Below are 21,567 nucleotides of genomic sequence, written 5' to 3' on the forward strand. Positions count from 1 at the left end.
TTAGTGTATTCATCTCTTGGTCTCCCTCTACGATTTTTACCCTCCACGCTGCCCTCCAATACTTAACTGGTGATCCCTTCATACCACAGAACATGTCCTACGAACCGATCCTTTCTTCTAGTCAAGTTGTGCCACAAACTCCTCTTTTCCGCGATCCTATTCAGTACCTCCTCATTAGTTATGTGATCTACCCATCTAATCTTCAGCATTCTTCTGTAGCACCACATTTCGAAAGCTTCTATTCTCTTCTTGTCCAAACTAGTTATCGTCCATGTTTCACTTCCATACACTCCATACAAATACTTTCAGAAACGACTTCCTGACACTTAAATCTATACTCGATGTTAACGAATTTCTCTTCTTCAGAAACGCTTTCCTTGCCATTGCCAGTCTACATTTTATATACTCTCTACTTCGACCATCATCAGTTATTTTGCTCCCCAAATACCAAACTCCTTTACTGCTGTGTCTCATTTCCTAATCTAATTCCCTCAGCATCACCCGACTTAATTCGACTACATTCCATTATCCTCGTTTTGCTTTTGTTGATGTTCATCTTATATCCTCCTTTCAAGACACTGTCCATTCCGTTCAACTGCTCTTCCAAGTCCTTTGCTGTCTCTGACAGAATTACAATGTCATCGGCGTACCTTAAAGTTTTTATTTCCTCTCCATGGATTTTAATATCTACTCCGAATTTTTCTTTTGTTTCCTTTACTGCATGCTCAATATACAGATTGAACAACATCGGGAGAGGCTACAACCCTGTCTCACTCCCTTCCCAACCACTGCTTTCCTTTCAGGTCCCTCGACTCTTATAACTGCCATCTGGTTTCTGTACAAATTGTAAATAGCCTGCCAACTTCAGAAATTGAAAGAGAGTATTCCAGTCAACGTTGTCAAAAGCTTTCTCTAAGCCTACAAATGCTACAAACGTAGGTTTGCCTTTTCTTAATCTAGCTTCTAAAATAAGTGCGGACTTTTATTGCCTGATAACTCTTCTCCGATTCTTACTTTACGAAGTCTTGTTACATATAATGAGTTTAGTGATGTTGTTTCCTTCCAGGCGATATCCGTCTTTAGCAAGACCACCACAAGCACTGTCCATAAAATAAGGGACAAATGCGCAGGTAAACAGGCCATTTTCGGCTTCGTTAGGAGGGTTATTGCCGCGAGTTGTAAAAGGTTGTGAGCGCGTCGCAGCAACAGTCGGCAGAAGCACGTGCTGCGGCGGCGGGAAAGTTTTGTGTCTGGAAGGTAAGAGCGCCCTCCCTGGCCCTCGTCGCAGGAGAAGCGTTCTAATTCTGTCCTGGCGTGCGGTGGTCCGGCCGCCGCCTCTGCCGAAATCCCAGTCGCAGCGAAGGTAGTGGCGCGCTAGCAGCGCCGGCCTTGACGCACGCGAGGCGACCATGCGCGTCCGTAGCACACGGCCAACTCGCGACTCTCCGCCCCCGCCGTCGCCCCCGCGCCGCGCGTCTGCCGTTTGACACCGGCGATTCTATTGCCAGGGCACGCTTTCTTAGGTCACACTGCCGAAGGGTCGCGCTTCGCTGGACGCTGAGGAATTTGAGACATGTGACACTGTGCCTTTCCTTGCGAAACTGTCACACGAACGACACAGTTATTCGTCTGGCAGAAAAAACAAGTTATTAAACGTGTGTGTGGTGGACTGTTCTCGTGTTTACATGCACAACGCTTAACTTTCGCACAGCGAGGGAGGTTGTAAACTGGCATTTTATTTATTCCTCATCAGAGGTGTCTGACAGCTTGTTCCATCATCAGATTACGCTCCTAGGAAGATCAGTGTTGTACTGCTTCTTTCAGAAAAATAACTTTCTACCGCAGGTTTGTTAATCTGTCTGGATGAGCAGTTTCTTCCTCAGACAACAAGCAAACACGCGAGATCCCATTAAGGAAATATACGCCCTCGGTAAGTACTTATTTACAAATTTATTGAATCATTGAGCCTGAACTAGCCCCTTGAAACAGATGATCTTTTCCTACGTATCTAAACGCAGAGACTTCAAGTTAACTACTTAATTTTTCATACATTGCAAAAAGATACAAGCAATTACTGTTAGTACATTAACAGTGTCCGACTGTTTCAACGTCTTCACAAATAAGGTGTCACTTAATCTTTAAAACAAACGATGTATTGTAGTAACTACACACTTTCTTGTTCGTGTAATGATCAGCGCACATGATTCGAAGTCTCCGCGATGTATGCAGGGCGCTTGGTGAGCTTACGTACAGTCCATGTTAATATATTGGAGTAGCCCATACAGTGAAGTAGAGTAGGAATTCGAACCAGAAACACTACCGTTGTACCACCCTAATAACGCGTAGGCCCTACTATATTTCTCAACACATTTCGTAATCGGTACGAATGCAGTTGCATTGAAGGACGTTCGAAAGCCACGTCACCGCTTTTAAAAGTGCGTGTGGACGAAAATAAGGCAGCGATTGTGTTGACAGAAGACCAACTTCCTCGTTCAACAACCTACGAAGCTTAGTAGCGCAGCTATAATTTACGCGGAACACGTTTTTCTAGAAAATGGAAGCCGCGTGTGCCGCAGCCAGATGGTATAATTCTTGCTGGCGGCCTTCCTACGGGCGCTGCGAGTAATCTTCGCAGAATGGCGTCATCCATGGGGAAGGGGGTGTGGCCACGACGCCGTTCGGTTGCGCAAGCGGCTGTCACGCCCTCTGCTCGCTGGGACATAAACGTAGCTGTTGGCTGATTTTCATATACGTACGTTACAACGAAATAATAGCTGTATGTATACAAAACATGTTGCGCTGGAAATCGAGTATGGCGAATGGAATGAAATACAGAGAAATGAAATGTGTTGTTTCAGAAGGGGATTTTCTTCAGTTTTCTGGGCATATAATGAATGATTTCCTAGTAAACTGTCCCGATCCACACACAGAATAATGAGACATGAGACGAAAGAACAAACGTCATCATTCTGCATTAGACAGGAACAGACTCAGTCTGATGATACATTATATTTTGCTACACTCCATATTATAATATACGTCGTTATACCTGTGAGTTCTAGAATGAATATTTGGTTAATAACCTGACTTGTAATCGTTTTTTCCCAACAGTCACTTGAAATTCTTCTTTTCTAAGGTGATGATCCTCCAACCTTCGATGTAAATTACGTAGGGATTAACCATTGGTAGAATTGCGATTTTAAATACTGTAAAGATCATGTTTCAATGTTTGGCGTCGCGTTATTCGGGCGTTACGTTATTCGTTCCGTCTGAACCTCACACAAATCTAAAATAAATTATTTTTGGTTTTATGAAGCTCCCACTAACATTAAATTCTGGGTTTTTGGACGTTCGTCGTTGAAATCAGTTCTAAAATATCTGTGTTGTTTCGACGATATTTTCGACGCTGTATGCACTACCCTTGACATCGTAATTTGTGGTAACAAAATATAAGCGTCTGTGTTTCAGGAAGAGTAGCGTAAGTCTTACCTAATTAACGTTTATTACTAATTTTTATCCCAAGAACGACTACCATCGTCAGGTGTTCATGGAAATCGCACTAAATTTAATGGGTAATAATTAATTACACTGAGTGGATAACAGCAAATAACCGAATTTTTTGTATAAGAAGTTAATTTCAAATTACTAACAATGGCATGGAATGAGACCATTTTTGCTGACTTCTTGTTTTTAGGAATCATCCTAGCAGTCATTTCTAATCATCTGGAAAAACTGTCTGCGTTACTGCCTTTACTAGCAAGGGGATATAATAGTGTGACAAGTTTTGTTCTGAATAATTGTTATTAGTCTCAGTGTGGAGGCTGAACAACTTAACATGGACAGCCCAAGTATTTCGTTTCAGAATTCTTTTTAAGTCGTAGACATAGTGACATTTTATGTCGTATTTTGCAATACCATTCATATGCTGACAAAAAAACATACAGATTCTTGTTAATAATCAGCCACCGTTGTCATAAGCGTGGAGACAACGCATCGTTTCCGGCATCGGGCCTAGTCTTGTACCACAAAGATTGTGTTTTAAGAGGAGAAGAGACAGCGTTTGTCGAAAATCTTGGCACTTCTATTTAAATAATTAGCTTGCGGTTATTGCGAACATTTCACTGTAAACCATGACGACCATTATATCGCTGAACTCCTCTTCCAACAGATTTACAATGCCATTAAAAAAAGTATATTGCTCAATTTAAAAGAAAACACAGTTGGTTCAGTAATTCTGTACGTAGATATGATATGAATGTTACCCATACAACGGATTACTTACCCCTTACATACTGTCATTGGCTAAATGATTTCTAGAACCGTTTGTTATTTATTCGAGGTGTTCAGGTTACATAGTTCACCTCATATAAGGCAGTTTGATTAACAATTCTAATCACACGGAGTCGACATACCGCGTCATCAGTAATAGCTTCAGTACTGTTGGTAATACTGTGGTTATTGAAACAGGAACACGTACATAACCACCTTCATTTCCTATATTTTCCATTCGGGCTCATTATGGAATCATCACTTTCTTCCTGCACGTCATTAATCCCTTCATCACTGCACGGTTATTAAAATCAGTTACCTCAAAAGCTGTACATTTCCTGACAGCTGAGATAACCTTAGATTCTGGATGTGGATGTTGGAAGAAGCTGCGAATCCAGCCAGTTCCACTTAATACTTACTTGATCACAGTAGACCTCTTGAACGTCTCTTCGAAGTAGGGATCATGAAATACGCAACTGAACAACGATGTTTTAGGAAATAATCTGTGGTACCTTTGAAGGAACCATTCCATTATTCTCCTGAAATGATTTAGGAAACCACCAAAATTCCAAAACCCGATAACAGTGTAGACATTTGAACCCACTTCTCCAGAACAGGGATGATGGCAGTTCTGCGAACCCATGCAATAGAGCTAAGATGGAATATGATATATGGAATGGATTGGCGTGGCGTCATACTTAGAGCCCTCCGATCCAGCATAAAGGTGAATTTCTTACGTTCCTTACCAACGTTTAAAATGACATTACCTGAACGGAATGTAAGGCTGTGCACGAAAGCGTCCTGGTTAAAGTATCTGAATGGACCATCGAGATAGAACAACAGCTTACTGACAGTCACGCAGTGTTCGTTGCTCAAGATTTCCAGGTGGAAATCTCATCTTTCAGTTCAGCTTCGTTCAGAGGTACGTTTTTACATGCACCGTACTGTTTAAAAATACCACAGAAATAGCATACACTTAATTTACCACATACCTACCACTGTACGTAGTCGTCCTATGTCAACGCAGTTGTTACTAGCCCCCATAATTGCTGTTTTACTTTCCTGGTGAACCGGAATCCTGAATGAGGCCGAGTTCGTAAATTTATAACTGTGAAGCATCAATTTTGTTTAGGAGTAATAATGCACTCCATCCGTGATGACAAAAAATTGAGGTTCACTTTTCGACACCTTCGCCATATACTTTAACCAGTTTACGGTAGATGGCACACTATCTAAGCTTTAAGTCTGCAGTAAATGAATGCCGCATCTGATTTCATAACCGACGGTACTGCAATCGAGGTGCTCACTGTCTCAGCTTGTTACACACACGAAGTGTACAGGTCCTTGCGGTAAACGATGCCTGCATTAAACAGTAACTTATGCATAATACAAATTCTTTCTTGAATTTTATCCATAATGGATGCAATTAACTCAGTAACTGTTCCTTCACAGGGTGTGAAATAATAACAGCTACCACTCACAGAAGAAGTTGATTTTATTTAACGCCCCACCGGTTTCGAGCTTGTGCTCATCTTCACTTGATTTTGTATTCAGTTACCTATTTCAGTGTTTGAGTTTACTGTTTAAATGAAAAGCAAATCATGTGATCGTGAATAATTAGATCCAGCTCAAGCTATTGGAAGTTGCTAAGCGACATTTGTTGAAAAGCACTACAGTACTTCGATGCTGTACAATACATATCGCTAAGCAACTTCCACTTGTTTCAGTTGCTTTTATTATGTCACCATCACATTATTTGTATCTTTATATTTAAACAGTGGTCTCCAACAGTGAGTACTGAAATATGTAAGTGAGTGTAAAACCACTTGAAGAAGGGCACAATCCCGAAACCGGTCGTGCATTAAATGGAGACACCTTTCGTGCCTAGTAGCGGTTATTATTCTATACCTTGCAGATCCTTTTTTGTCCTTCGAGAGATCTTCATAATTGTGTGATTTTACAAAATTCTTTATTTATCGATTATGTAGCTGATCTGTCACTGTGTATGATAGTTATATGGAAGAAAGGTGTTCGATCGTTACTGCCGTCAAAGATATTTTCCTGCTGCAGTGGTTGAAATGGAGTCGACTCAGCTTCGTAACATTAACTTATTAGTTAGTTGTAGGAAGGGTAGCAGCCCCTTTTTCACAACCGTGGATTTTTAACCAGGAGACGGTGTGATGAGTATACAACCTTAGGCGCAGATGGGTTGACCTACAGGGTCCAAATATATATTTATTATTTCCCGATACGAGGGATCTTACAGCGATTTGATAATGGTCGTATGAAAAACTAGTCTAGTTAAAATCGTAATTAATAGTAGCCGACAGTTGTTTTTTATGAAGGTATTCACCATCGTAAATAATCGAGCACTTTATCGTCTAGTTCCCATAGTTACCGCATATGATAATGGAGACGGACGTTTTATTTCACCTATTCCGGAAACCAGAAAATAATAAACGCATTATTGTTCGTATAAAACTAAAAAAAATGAAATATAGGAACTTCGCTTGAGTTTGACGTTGGTTGATAGCCTGTCTCTTACCCGCAGAAGCGAATCAGAAATAGTGGATACATATTTAAATATTTTATCTTTGCAACGTTTCTGACAACAGACAATGCTGTTGTTGGAGCTGTTGAAGAAGCAGCAAATTTGTTGAGTAGATCTTTTCAAAGTTCAAGAGGCACAACTAATCGCAAGAAATAAAAAGAAAGTCGAGGAACTACACTCCAAAAATAAAGTGCTAAACAAATGCGCTTAAACTGCTTACACAAATGTATGATGTATGAGGTAATGCATGACAGTGTGCAGTACATATTGGCTATATTGATAGGCTTCTACATAGATAAATGAGGATGGAAAACAGCCGAGGCGGAATTAAAATCATTGCCTGTCTGAATAGTGTCGGAAATTCCCGTTACAGACTTCTAGGACTTGTAGAGGGGAGTTAGTACATCGTATTTTGAATAGGAACCCATGTCCGGAACCGTCATCCAACGAGACTACAGAGCGTCAAAGTTATGGGCGCGGGCGTCTGTAAATGTACGTATACACGGGGTGACTCCGTGATGATGTTACAGACTTTCTAGAATGATGGAGAATGATAAATGTATTAATTTGAAGTAAGGATCCCTGTACCAGAAACAAACGAGTCGAAAGTTATAAACGAAAACCGTTCTGATACCTCTGACAGTTGAATACATATACCGGTTCTTGTGTTGCGAAGAATGTAGGGCTGGTAACTTTCAGAGGTGGTAGTGTGGACAAAAACGAGAAAAAGTGTCCAATAAACGTGGGCTCTAAATTGCATACCTGAGGAGCTATGACCATTCGTTCATCTTCGCTAATGTGAAATACATCTCCTCTGCTGTGCAAGTGTTCATAGATGTTAAGGTACGCACTTTGGAGCCCACGTTTATTGGACATTTTTTCTCGTTTTTGTTCACACTACCACCACTGAAATTTACCAATCCTACACTCTTCGCAACACAAGAACCGGTGCATGTATTCAACTGTCAGAGGTATCAGACGGTTTTCTTTTATAGCTTTCGACCCGTTCGTTTCCGGTACAGGGATCCTTACTTCAAATTGATACATTTATCGTTCTCCATCATACTAGAAAGTCTGTAACATCATCACGGAATTACCCCGTGTATACGTACATTTACAGACGCCCGCGCCTATAACTTTGACGCTCTGTAGTCTCGTTGGATGACGTTTCCGGACATGAGTTCCTATTCAAAATACAAAGTACTCACTGCCCTCTACAAGTCCTAGAAGTCTGAAACGGAAATTTCCGACCACCCTGTATGTGTTTGAATTCCTAAAACTGTGCATAGTGAGCAGAATACTACATTAGCGTATGAAATCCACAACTCATGTTAAATTGCGATGATGACATTGGGGTTCGTTGCTGTGATGTTGCGTACGTACAGTCACAGGAAACCACCACTCAAGCAAACACTTGGAGGCAAATTTATGGAAGTGAATGTTCAGTCAATATGACCCCGTTTCTAAGGACGTAAGCGCGAAGTTAACGAACAGCCAACAGTAGTTCACTCCGCGCGTAGCGATAAACCAAGCAATTCTTGTGTCCCGGGAATAGAACTTGAAATTCTGTTTCCGGTTGACAGTGGTCGACGTGCGTTTTCTGCGCCCACATATGAGCCGCTGAATACAAACACCACATTATGCCTGATCCAGCGACTGTAAATGCGTGCAACTCTCACCACTGACGCTATTGCTGGTATTAAACCACATCTGAGAGACATACGGTTTAGTTTCTGAGTGGTAACGTCTGTACCGTGCGATGTTGAAGCAATTATAGCTTAATTTTTATTTCTAACAGGGTACAGCAAACTTTTTCGTTAATGAAACAACCTTATTATGCTCTGGAAAATGAAAATTCTGTATTTTAATGCAGGAATTACGTATACGTTCGTTATATTACGTAAGACACATAGATTTGGAAAAACTAAGCTTTGATCCTGCATAACTTGAAACTGGATACATTCAGGGATGGAAAATTTATATCTTTTTTGAACTGCCTGTTTATTTACTTTCTCTGAGCTACAAAAAAATTCTCAGTTACGGTAAAATCATTCGTTATGTTGTAAAAAAAGCCAGGTGCACCGCATCGATCGATTACGCGTCAAAAACCCCACAATGTGTATATTTCTCACTTTAATTATTTGTCTCTCTCTTCCTTTCTCTTATTATTATTCGCGTTTTTGAGATTGTCACATGATGGGCGTTCCCCCACCCAGATCATAGTATTATTGCTTTCTGTTGCTGAAGCACTATTTACCCTTCGATGATGGTATGTGTCGCGTCTTCCATTTCTGCGAATGATGTAAATTTTGTTCTTTATATTTTAATGTTTTAAATGTCTATGTGTCACGTTTATGAGACCAAAATTAAGAACCGCCTATTGTCACCCAGTACACGGATTCGTTATGAATTTGCGTCAACTACGAACCCGGAAGCTAGCGAACTATAAATTTACCTACACGAGCTGGTCGTAGTAAATGTAACTTAAATATGGTTACTGCAAGATTGCTCCAGAAACAGACTTATTTGATAAGGCTCCATTCGAAGTAAGTTTAGACTTCGCGTCTATGTATATAGACCAATATATCTACTGGAACACAAATCATATGAATCAGTCTAGAGCTTTGTGTGGGATATGTACGATCAATCCATCTCTCAAATTTATCCAAGCCCATAAATATCGTAAGTGTTTGTTATCACAAACAAAATGATATCATGGAGATGGATATCAACGTCATAGGAGAGGTGGTGTAATGGGCACGCACTCGATCTTTTTTTCCTTATTGGCACAATTTCTTTTTCATCTACTTCAGACTTGCTAAGTACATTCTATGACATGTCTTTCATCTATGTATCATATAATTTTTGGGGTATTTTGCATGACACAAAAAGTAATTGTTTTATGGGACCTTAAACGTTCTGCGAAAAAAACTGTGGTTGTAATATGAGCCTCATGCTACAAACTTATAAACTTACGAGAAAGACACTTTTATTAAATCAGATACTGTTATAAAACATAACGTAGAAATCTTCTTGAAGATCGCCCCATATTTTGCTGACTTCCATAGACCCATTCTTTGCTTGATAGTGTCTTTAAAACTCTTATCTTTTTTCGTTTATCCCTTGTCATCTTTTTTGTTTCCTCCTACGCGTCAACTCTTTACGAGACTTCTGAAACAGAAAACTGAACAGAAAATATGTAGCGATTATAATTTGTGCCCATTTATGTCATTTATATTGGGGGTTCACACTGCCAGTGCCTAGAGGGTTCATAATACCAACACCGCCATGTCTGTAAACAAAAATGTAACTTCGTCTAATATTAATATAAAGTACAACATTAATACTGGAATACAACGCTTGATGTAGGTGAAACATTAGAAAAATATCATAACGAGAATTTACGTAGGAACAGCTTTAGTAGTACTGGGAAAAACCGCCACTACTCAAAATTTTTGTGCGTTGTGAAAACAAGACAAGCAAGATAATCTAAATGGTGACCTAACTGTTAAAACTTGCTACTGCGTCAGGGCGTTCAATTGGCGTTACTACGAACTGGTGGTTGGAATGATAAACTCACCACCAGAATGCGCGGCTTTGTTTACTGGATATTGCGGGGGCCCAAGTTGCTAGAAGGCGCCCTCAGTACCATCCATACCCCTGCTATAATATGATTCCTAGGTTTTCTGCAACCCTAAGCAGACACAGTTATTTGCACTCTAATTCTTTCTTTACGTATTTTAACTTATTGAGTTACAGTGTTAGAATATCACGGTTCGAGAGGTTGTACGATATGCTTCTGATTTGGAAGTTACAATTCAAAATAACGTTACAATTACGCCCTTAATTGCAAACAATTCTTTTCGGAATAAAACATTTGTATGTGTCACAAATAATGACAGAGTATGCAGTTTTGTCCAATAAAAAAATGAAACGATCGTGTGGCATTCTTGGTCGAAAGGCATCATGCGAGGAAGTTCGGTCGCCGAGTTGCAAGTCTTATTTTAGTCGACCCCACATTGGGCGACTTGCGTGACTACGAGCGGAGAAAAATCCACAAGCCTACTGGGAATCGAACCCGGACCCGATGCATAGTAGGGCAACACGTTACCACTCATCTGAGCAGGCGGACATTGTCCAATGAATCACATAGCTGGAGACCGTGGCTGTTATCTGAAACAAAGTGTTGGTGGTACACGGCACAGGTGGGCAACTGGCTGTCAAAAACACGTGTTTTGAGGCATAATTTACTGGCGTGGCCTGTCGGGAAAGGAATGCCGCTCATAACGGAACGCTACCTTATAAAAATTAACATCGCAGACGATATAGGTTCGACTAGTCTAGGAGGGATGCTATCGTGTCACGTTACGAGGTGGCTCGCGGGTCATCGAACGTTGCCCGTGCCTGGTGTATAGCAACCACCCACAAACTTGTTTTAAGTCACTTACTTCAAAAAATACCGTTGCCGGTTTCGAATTTGTACAGTTCATTAGACGGCTTTCAAATTTTCATCAGAACATATGATACACTGATTTGCCCTACGATAAACAATAATTGACATTTACAGACGTGTAATAAAGATGTTTGCCCTACAGTCTTGCGTTATAAGGCAACTTATCTGATATTTTTTCCCACAGCTTTCTTCCAACGAATCATATTCGCAATGTTGTTTGTATTTTCCCAACCACATACGTCGTTTGGCGTTATTAAAAACTTTCTTTTGGTCGCAAAACGAACTTTCATTGCGCACATGTTTCGGCTTACAACATCTGAAAACAAATTCGCAGTTTACAAGGTACTAGAGTGTAAAAAGTGCCGCGATTCAGTGATACAGAGATATGGCTTTTTGGGAAAGGAAACGTAAATTACTGTTGTTTTAAATTGAAGAACTATTTTGCATTAAATGTATGACATTAAATATAGTAGATAAATAGGATTTTGTAAACTGCAGAGGTAAAAATTTATTTTACACCACCTCAGAGAATAAATGCAGATAAGAAAGTATGTGAAATCCTTATGTGCTATTTGGACAGTGGTGATAATAATACATTAAAATTTGTCCATATTAATTTAGTGCCATCAATATTATTCACTATTGTAGATACATACAAGTACAATATTATAAGAGATGTCACTTGGTCTGCAGGTATGTATAGAAACATTATTTATACTGGAACGTGTCAAGTACTCCCTGGAAGTTTCTCAGGAAAGGAGTATTAGTCAACTTAGATTGCTCATTAAGCATATTATCGAAGAAATGATTTTAAGTGTGTGTGTATTTCTGTTTCTTCCAGCAGATTATTAGCGGCTCCTTTCTTTTCTTCGTATAACGTTGTATCGCAGTTCTTTGACACTCTTGTACCTTGTAAACTCGACATTTGTTTTCGCAAGTTGTGAGTCAAAACATGTGGTAGGCATTGGAAATTCGTTTTGTGCACAAACGGAAGTATTTAATAATGGAAAACAACATATTTGATGATGAAAATACAAACAACATTGCGAATATGATTCGATGGTAGAAAACTGTGAAAACAAATGTTGCAGACGGACTTTTCACGTAAGTTGCATTCTGACACAAGTTTTAGCACAACCATCTTTATTATACGCTTGTAACCGTGAATTATTGTTTATCCTAGGGCAACGTCGTCTAATGATGAATTGCATAAAGTCGAAACTGGTAACGGCATTTTTTGAACAAATTATCATAAAATCAATTTGTGGCTGGCTGGTGTACACCATCAACATTTTATTAATGACTGGGTAGCCCTAATAACCCTTAGTTGAGGATGAATTGCACTTACTGTTTCACGGCTACATCATAAACCACATCCTTCTTCTACACTGCGTCTTCTATAGTTATAAATGTGTTCTATCTCGGAAACCATTCAGAATGGCGCATATGTCCATATCAAGTTTATTGTTTCAAATGAGCGTCCCTGTCGTATCCTTGAATATTGACCAGGACAACTTGTATGCTTCACAAGTCACTATACATTGCACGACGCAGGCTACGTGATACAAGTGTTATCGGTTTTCTGTCCTATTACATTATCGTAAGATGCGATTGAAAAATAAATGTCTGAATCTCTCTGTAAACCCTCTTATCTTAGTCTCATGAGCCCTGCGCGAGACATAATTTGGTGGCAGCATACTGGGTGCACAGTCTTCTTCGAATGTTGGTTCTCCAAATTTACCCAACAAGTTTTCGCGAGAACTGCATTGCTTTTATTCCAAAGATTCCCATTTAAATTCCCCGAGCACTTTTTTGCAGTTTCATATGGGCTGCGCCGACCTACTATGATTCCAGCATCCCGTCTCTGAATTCATTCCATGGGTTTTGTCATGCCTATTTGATACTGACTTCAAATACTATAAAAATGCTGTAGAATTGGATGTAATAGCTTCTTGTATGGGATTTCTTTTACCGGTACATTGCTTTTTCCTGGATCACTTCCAACAAATCTAAGTCTGCCATTCGCCTACCCTAGTACTGATTTTACGTGATCGTCACATTTCATATCGCTTCTGAGTTTTATAATCAAATACATGTACGATGCAACGTGCTCAACTTGTTCACCGCTCTTCTTGCAATCAGATACTACCGAGCTCTTTCCCTTTGCAACAGCGATAGCAGCCTTTCATTGCAAAAAGTGAAAAGTTTGAGTCTTTCTGTGTTTCCTTAGTACCGTCCAACGACTATTCTTCTCTGTGGGCAATTCAGTTCGGCGGCGAACAATCTTAATGTGCGTTGATCCTACCTGATAGCTAGTTTGTGTAATTTCAAACATTAGACGCTATATTGGGCACAGCTGATATTACTTTCTTTGTTGATTACCGTTCACCGTCCTGTACAAGTCACTGGATTCTTTTAGTCAATTATTCATCGACCCAATTATATATTTGCGAAAATATTCCATAGAGACTTATCTTGCTGAGTTGTATCACTTTTTCGAATACCTTTCGCAGATCTGAGAAGACGAAATCTTCCTGTTCATTTGCATCTATAGTGTGCAAGATGTCATGTATGACGACAGTAAGATGTGTTTCACACAACTGATATTCCTGAATTTGAGAAGCTTGCTTCCTCTTCGCTGAGAACAATCTAACAGAACTGGATCAATCTGGAAACAATGTCGACCGAAACTAATAATATCCCGCACACAGGTGTAGAATAAACCTTCGCATACGCTATTCTTAAACGAAACGGGTCAAACTTTACATGTAGTTTGATTAAAAGAAGCCTCTACCTCATACTTAATATAAAATATTTCACAGTTCTTATTACAGGCTTCCAGGGTTTGTAGAGAGGCCTTAGTGAATAAAATCTTGATACGGAACCCATGTTCGGATATGTACCGTTTGGATATAAAATAAATATGAAGATAGGATCACTTTCAATTCTCCCGATTCACGGTACGCACACAAAATGAGGAGAGGGTCCCGTCGTCAATCCCTGTTGTAATTATATCACATAAAAATTACTTTTCGTCCGACTATAATATTGGTGACTTCACAAATAGTAGAGTTGACTTTGGTGCTCCATGGATGCGTCTCACTTTTGACCCTGATCGGGACGTCCTTCATCTCGTAGAAGAGATCCCGATTATATGTGGTCCAAAAATTGGCCGTGCCATCAAAGCGCCCCACGAGAGCACCTGGCGTGCTCTGCACGACCAGCAGTTCCAACCTTACCACCGACAGAACTTGTATGCACTGACTCAAGCAGATTTTCAGCTACGTGTCCATTTCTGTAAGTGGTTTCTTCACCACAGCGTCCGGCGGGGTCAGGGATTTTCTCTGCCTCGTGATGACTGGATGTTGTGTGATGCCCTTAGGTTAGTTAGGTTTAAGTAGTTCTAAGTTCTACGGGACTGATGATCATAGATGTTAAGTCCCATAGTGCTCAGAGCCATTTGAACCATTTGAAGCACAGCGTCGCCCGAATCTCCATGCTGCATTCTTTTCACAGATTAAGTTCTTTCCAACAGGATGACTAATTTGAACTATCGGAAAAAACATATTTGGAATGACGAATATACTGATGTCACATACTTACGTTGATTTCATCAACGGTTCGTTATGAATGCATTGGCTGGTACAATTGATGGTCGTCTCATAGACCAGTACGTTCTTCCGTACTGCCTAACAGGTCTCAGTCACATGACTTTCCTGCAAGAGCTACTCATTGAGCTAATGAAAGATCTGCCACTGTCACTCTGTCACGAAATGTGGTTCCAACATGATGGTGAATCCGCTCATTTTACACGTGTCGTCCCCGGACTTTACAACAAAACAGACGGTGAAAGGTGGGTAGGTCGAGGTGGTCCATCTCCTTGGCCACCATGGTCGCAAGATTTAACTCATCTAGACATTTTCTTCTGGTAGTACACGAAAAGTCTTGCGTATGAGACTCTTGCACGGTGGGAAGAACTCTTTGCACTAGTTCTGGCGGCAGCAGACATTATTCAGCACACACCAGTGCCGGTGTACCTTGCGTATGAAAGCATGCGTAGCAGAGATACCTTATGCAAGTAAAGTTCGATCTCCACTTGGAGCCTCCAGTACATCACACAGTTCAGTGCTCATTCGTTCCGCTGTGTACGTACCGTGAAGAGGCGGATTTCCAAGTGATCCGATCTTCATAGTTATTGCACATCCAAACGGTATGTACATTTCAGAAAACAGATCTCCTATCAAAGTGATTCAGATGAGCTATACATTGAAGGAAAGAAAATCAAGAAGATAAACACTTTCTGTTATTTGGGATCCATTTTAGAAATGGGGGGGGGGGGGGGAAATCAGAGTCAGAAATCAATAAAGGAATTAGTAGCGGACGGAAGGTCAAATTTTTCAAATTGCTCTGAGCACTATGGGACTTAACTTCTGAGGTCATCAGTCCCCTAGAACTTAGACCTAATTAAACCTAACTAACGTAAGGACATCACAGACATCCATGCCCGAGGCAGGATTCGAACCTGCGACCGTAGCGGTCGCGTGGTTCCAGACTGTAGCCCCTAGAACCGCTCGGCCACTCCGGCCGGCACGGAAGGTCATTGGAATACTTAACTCAGTCTTATGTAGCATGAATGTAATGAGCATAACTAAAAAATTAATATACAAATCTACATTAGAGAGCGTGGTTCTGTATGGAACGGAGACCTGGAGCACATTAAAAAATTACAAGCGCTAGAGATGGACTTCTGGAGAAGATCGGCAAGACTCTCCAGGAAAGAGAAGATAAGGAATACTGAAATGATAAGGAGAATGGAAATAGAAGAAAGAATATATGACGTAATAGATAGGAAGAAATTACAGCGGTACGGCCATGTAAGGCGAATGGAGGAAGCCAGAATACCAAAATTGATACTAGAGTGGGAACCGGAGGGGAGAAGAAGAAGACGACGACTTATGACCACCTGGCTCCAAAATGTACATCATAGACTAAGGAGAATGGGCGCAGAGGAAGAGAACACACACGATCGAAACACCTGGAGGAATATTTTGAAAATATAGTTTAAGAACGTTTATTCTTTGTATAGTAATTTCAGAGTAAATTATTATGTTGGATATACGCCTCTGTAATGAGGAAAAGCTCAAAAAAAAAAATAATAAAAACCTATCTACTGAGTCCACTATTAGAAACCCTGGACGTCTGTAATTGGAACTGTGGACGCACTGTAACAGTTCTAGAATTCAGCTGTAGGGTAGCTCACCAGTTACCTAGTTAAAACGAAATTATTTGTATGGAATGACTCTCTTAATATGAGAAATATGAGAGACATCCCGCAAAGCCACAAAAGTGTGTAACAGAGCTCACGAATTCCTATTTCACTGTGTATCACGCAATGGAAACCCGAGGAAGCGGAAAAAAGTGCATCTGCCATGGGGTTATTGGTGCATTCGCCTCCGCCTGTAAGCTACATCCGCCGTTGTTATCCAGGAAGACTCCCGCCTGCTTTGTTTATGACATTCCTCGTATTTAAATTAAATATTTAGAACTGTGTGTGGCGCTGGGGAGGGGTGGACTGTTTACTGCGCGGCGCGTGTGCCAGCGCGACTACCTGCCGCTGGCCCGGCCCACCGTTTACTCTTCTCACTCAAAAAACCTACTCCGCCGCCAACACCTTTTACGGCCGCTGCTGTTTCACACTTTCTTCTTTAATGTGGGCTATGCGTTAGCAAACACGCCTGCGACGCTCCAATAACTGTGATAACGAAGTAAACAAGTCTGGAGTGGCTCCTTTACAGAAAAGATACAAAAAAAAAGTCGGAAGCATGTTGCTACCCTGAGCATTTTGATAGAATCCCGAAGCGGATTACGCATCACTTGATTACGTTCGAAGGAAGAGTTTTGCGAAGTAATGCTCGAGATGAAACAGCTAGAAAAGAGCGGAATTACGATTACAAGGAAAGGAGGTCATTAAGTAACTTTCCATAAATACCCAAGTTGCAGATTGTAAGCAAAATTGGAATGCTGCTACCTTTGATAAGCGAACAGCGTCCACCGAGACTGAATTGGTACGTAGAAGCTTTTTCCTCCTCGTTATTTCTATTCTGTGAGCTCCTATGATGCTACATGCTAAACCATTAGCACCACTAGTGCAAAGTGTCGTGTGGTAGTGGCTAGCGCACTGGAGACGCATTCGGAAAGCGTTTCAGCTACACCTTTGACCATCTTCATTTTCCCGCACTCATAATAAACAGTTCAAAGCGAATTCTGGGATGATTCCTTTGCAAGGCCGCAATTGGTGTAGGATCCTACTCAAGAAACATCGAATTCTGAAGTTAACAACCCAATGTGTCCTGAGTAATCTGTCATAACGGTTCGAAGTAGCGCAGCAAGGGACAAGTCATACAAAGCAACTGAGCGTTTATTTATTACTGTTAGGTTAATTCTCGTAACTACACTACTGGCCATTAAAATTGCTAGACCGTGAAGATGACGTACTACAGACGTGAAATTTAACCGACAGCAAGAAGATGCTGTGATATGCAAATGATTAGCTTTTCAGAGCATTTACACAAGGCCTGGCGCTGGTGGCGACACCTACAACGTGCTGACATGAGGAAAGTTTCCAACCGATTTCTCGTACACAAACAGCAGTTGACCGCCGTTGCCTGGTGAAACGTTGTTGTGATGCCTCGTGTAAGGAGGACAAATGCGTACCATCACGTTTCCGACTTTGATAAAGGTCGGATTGTTGCCTATCGCGATTGTGGTTTATCGTATCGCGACATTGCTGCTCGCGTTGGTCGAGATCCAATGACTGTTAGCAGAATATGGAATCGGTGGGTTCAGGTGGGTAACACGGAACGACGTGCTGGATCCCAACGGCCTCGTATCACCAGCAGTCGAGATGGCGGGCATCTTATCCGCATGGCTGTAACGGATCGTGCAGCCACTTCTCGATCCCTGATTCAACAGATAGGGACGTTTGCAAGACAGCAACCATCTGCACGAACAGTTCGACGACGTTTGCAGCAGCATGGACTATCAGCTCGGAGACTATGGCTGCGGTTGCCATTGACGCTGCATCACAGACAGGAGCGCCTGCGATGGTGTACTCAACGACGAACCTGGGTGCACGAATGGCAAAACGTCATGTTTTTCGGATGAATCCAGGTTCTGTTTACAGCATCATGATGGTCGCATCCGTGTTTGGCGATATCGCGGTGAACGCACATTGGAAGCGTGTATTCGTCATCGCCATACTGGCGTATCACCCGGCGTGATGGTATGGGGTGTCATTGGTTACACGTCTCGGTCACCTAGTGTTCGCATTGACAGCACTTTGTACAGTGGACGTTACATTTCAGATGTGTTACGACCCGTGGCACTACCCTTCATTCGAACCCTGCGAAACCCTACATTTCAGCAGGACAATGCACGACCGCATGTTGCAGGTCCTGTACGGTCCGTTCTGGATACAGAAAATGTCCGACTGCTCCCTGGCCAGCACATTCTCCTGATCTCTCACCAATTGAAAACGTCTGGTCAATGGTGGCCGAGCAACTGGCTCATCACAATACGCCCGTCACTGCTCTTGATGAACTGTGGTATCGTGTTGAAGCTGCATGGGCAGCTGTACATGTACACGCCATCCAAGCTCTGTTTGACTCAATGCCCAGGCGTATCAAGGCCGTTATGACGGCCAGAGGTAGTTGGGTACTGATTTTTCAGGATCTATGCACCCAAATTTCGTGAAAATGTTATAACATGTCAGTTGTAGTATAATATATTTGTCCAATGAATACCCGTTTATCATCTGCATTTCTTCTTGGTGTAGCAATTTTAATGGCCAGTAGTGTATATGGTCGACTTACATTAATGTGGGCACCGCGTATGTACGACGTCAATGTGCAATAGCCACTAACAGACGGCAGGTGGCAGAACTAGCAGGGAAGGGTATATAAAGCGTGTCGGGGGGACACAGAAAACAGTGTAGTCGTTGTCGTAATGAGGAAACCGAGCGATTTATCTGACGTCGAAAAGGGCATGATAATTGACTTTCGAGCCAAGGGTGGAAGCATTTCCGAAACGGCTATGTTTGTAACGAGTTCGTGTGCCGTCGTGGTTAAAGTATAGCGTACATCGCAAAATGAAGCTATTCAAAACTGGCGCCAAGGAAGCTGTGTTGCACTATGGAACATAGATGATAGAGATGAATGACGGCTGTGGACCTGTGTACGGACGAATAGACGAGCAACCGTTCAGTAACTGACAGCCGAGATAAACACGGTGTTACCAACAGCGTCTCCTCAAAGACTGTTCAGGGAAAGTTCTGCGCGTGTGTCTCCGCATGAGACGTACCCATGCTGACTTCTGTTCATCGGCGACGAAGACTGGAATTTGCACACCAGTACGGCAACTGGACGTTTATGAGTGGCGCCAGATGGCCTTCTCAGATGAATCACGTTTCATGCTCGAGCGGAGAGATGGCCGTTGGCGTGTACGGCGTGAAACGTCTGAAAGCTAAGGCGTCCAGGCCGGAAGAGAGAGCGTTATGGCGTGGGGAATACTTTCGCGTGATTCTTTGGGATATCTCGTCATTCTGGAACTCACAATGGATCAGCACAATACGCATGTATCCTTGGGTCTACCGTACTCCCGTGGCCACCAAACTACTCCAATCTAAAGCCAGTCGAAAGTTGTGGGACAACTTCGATCGGGCTGATCGTGCCGTGGATCCTCATACTACAAACCTAGCGCGACTGCCGCGGCACTGGAATTGGCATGGTTCCACAGCCCTGTCGTTACTTCCCAGAACCTCACTGACTCTCTTCCTGCACGTCTCGCAAGGGTCTGCGCTGGAAAATCTGGTTATTCAGATTTTTGATGGGTGGTCACATTAATGTGATTGAACAGTGTATATTATCTGCCGAGATACGTAAACAGCTACAGAGTTATGTAACATCTTTCGAGAGCTCTTGAAAGCAGGCAAATAGTGATGTAACAATCATTAAGTGAAACTTTCTGGCAGATTAAACCTGTGTGCCGGGCCGAGACTCGACCTCGGGACCTTTGCCTTTCGCGGGCAAATGCTCTACCAACTGAGCTACCCAAGCACGACTCACGCCCTGTCCTCACAGCTTTACTTCTGCCAGTACCTCGTCTCCTATCTTCCAATAGGAGACGAGGTACTGGCAGAAGTAAAGCTGTGAGGACGGGGCGTGAGTCGTGCTTGGGTAGCTCAGTTGGTAGAGCACTTGCCCGCGAAAGGCAAAGGTCCCGAGTTCGAGTCTAGGTCCGGCACACAGTTTTAATCTGCCAGGAAGTTTCATATCAGCACACACTCCGCTGCAGAGTGAAAATCTCATTCTGGAATCATTAAGTGTTTTGCTAACATTTTCCCCAAAAATATCGGGGCAAAAATTTAAAAGACGGAACAAACAATTATATCTGTGTTCCGTTGTGCAATGTTCACTTTTCATCAGGATCGAGAGCCTGCTATGCTGTACAACTTTACATGTAGAAAATTACTCTCTTCTTTTTGATATACTCCTCTACGCAGGAGATGTCGAATTCGTATACGCAGGTGAAATGTTCTGTTAAAAATTTAAAAAAGTAGTATTATCTGTCAAATAACGTATTCACCCCTACTCGTATAATCATTTCCGATAAGCGTTAATCCTGTATCTTGACTGATTAATGAAGTACTTGGAGTGTGGAACATTCTCACTGTTGCAGTATTCTCTAGTAATAAAAGAGACATGGTGTCTTAATTAATACACAAAGAGCAACAATTTACATTCCTACCTTTATTTTCAGTCATCTTCTAGAAGAAAATAAGCATCATGATGAAGATTCTCTTGTACAGTGATTAAAACATTTCTTTCGGTTCAGTGTCACTCTATGATACCCTAATAGAAACCTGTCTCCCTTCAGTAAAGTGTGTTTAAGAAATTTTCGTTTCCCGTGAAGCACGGATGTCAGGCATCTTAATTTCTACTAATAAGCACATACCGGAGGAATGTAAATTTGTATTCTATTCTGAAATGCTTAATAGTTTCCTGTATATCATTCTATATTTTCTGGTAGTATATTTTTAGAAATTAGTTCCATCGAGTGGAGCGGTTCCCCAGCATTAATATAGTGCTAGTTTGAGACCTTCAGTCTGGCGACGGAATGTGTTTGGTGGCTCAGATGAAAATATTGGGATCCGCGAGATTGAATCTTGATCTGGAATGTTCAGCCAACTGAAGTCAATGTTAGTGCGTAAGACTACATTCATATTAACTGATTCTTC

At 41.7% G+C, this 21,567-nt stretch overlaps 1 protein-coding gene across 1 annotated transcript in view; it reads left to right on the forward strand.

The window, feature by feature from the left end:
- The first annotated feature begins 1,411 nt into the window (after nt 1-1,411).
- The window catches only part of LOC124721306 (neurogenic locus protein delta), a 1,352,207-nt gene continuing 1,332,051 nt past the window's right edge, over nt 1,412-21,567 (forward strand). The window contains exon 1 of the mRNA XM_047246214.1: nt 1,412-1,930. The gene's annotated coding sequence lies outside the window, so the exon portion shown is untranslated. The remainder of the gene's footprint in view (nt 1,931-21,567) is intronic.

Source organism: Schistocerca piceifrons, chromosome X (assembly GCF_021461385.2).
Source record: "Schistocerca piceifrons isolate TAMUIC-IGC-003096 chromosome X, iqSchPice1.1, whole genome shotgun sequence".
Lineage (NCBI taxonomy): Eukaryota > Metazoa > Arthropoda > Insecta > Orthoptera > Acrididae > Schistocerca > Schistocerca piceifrons.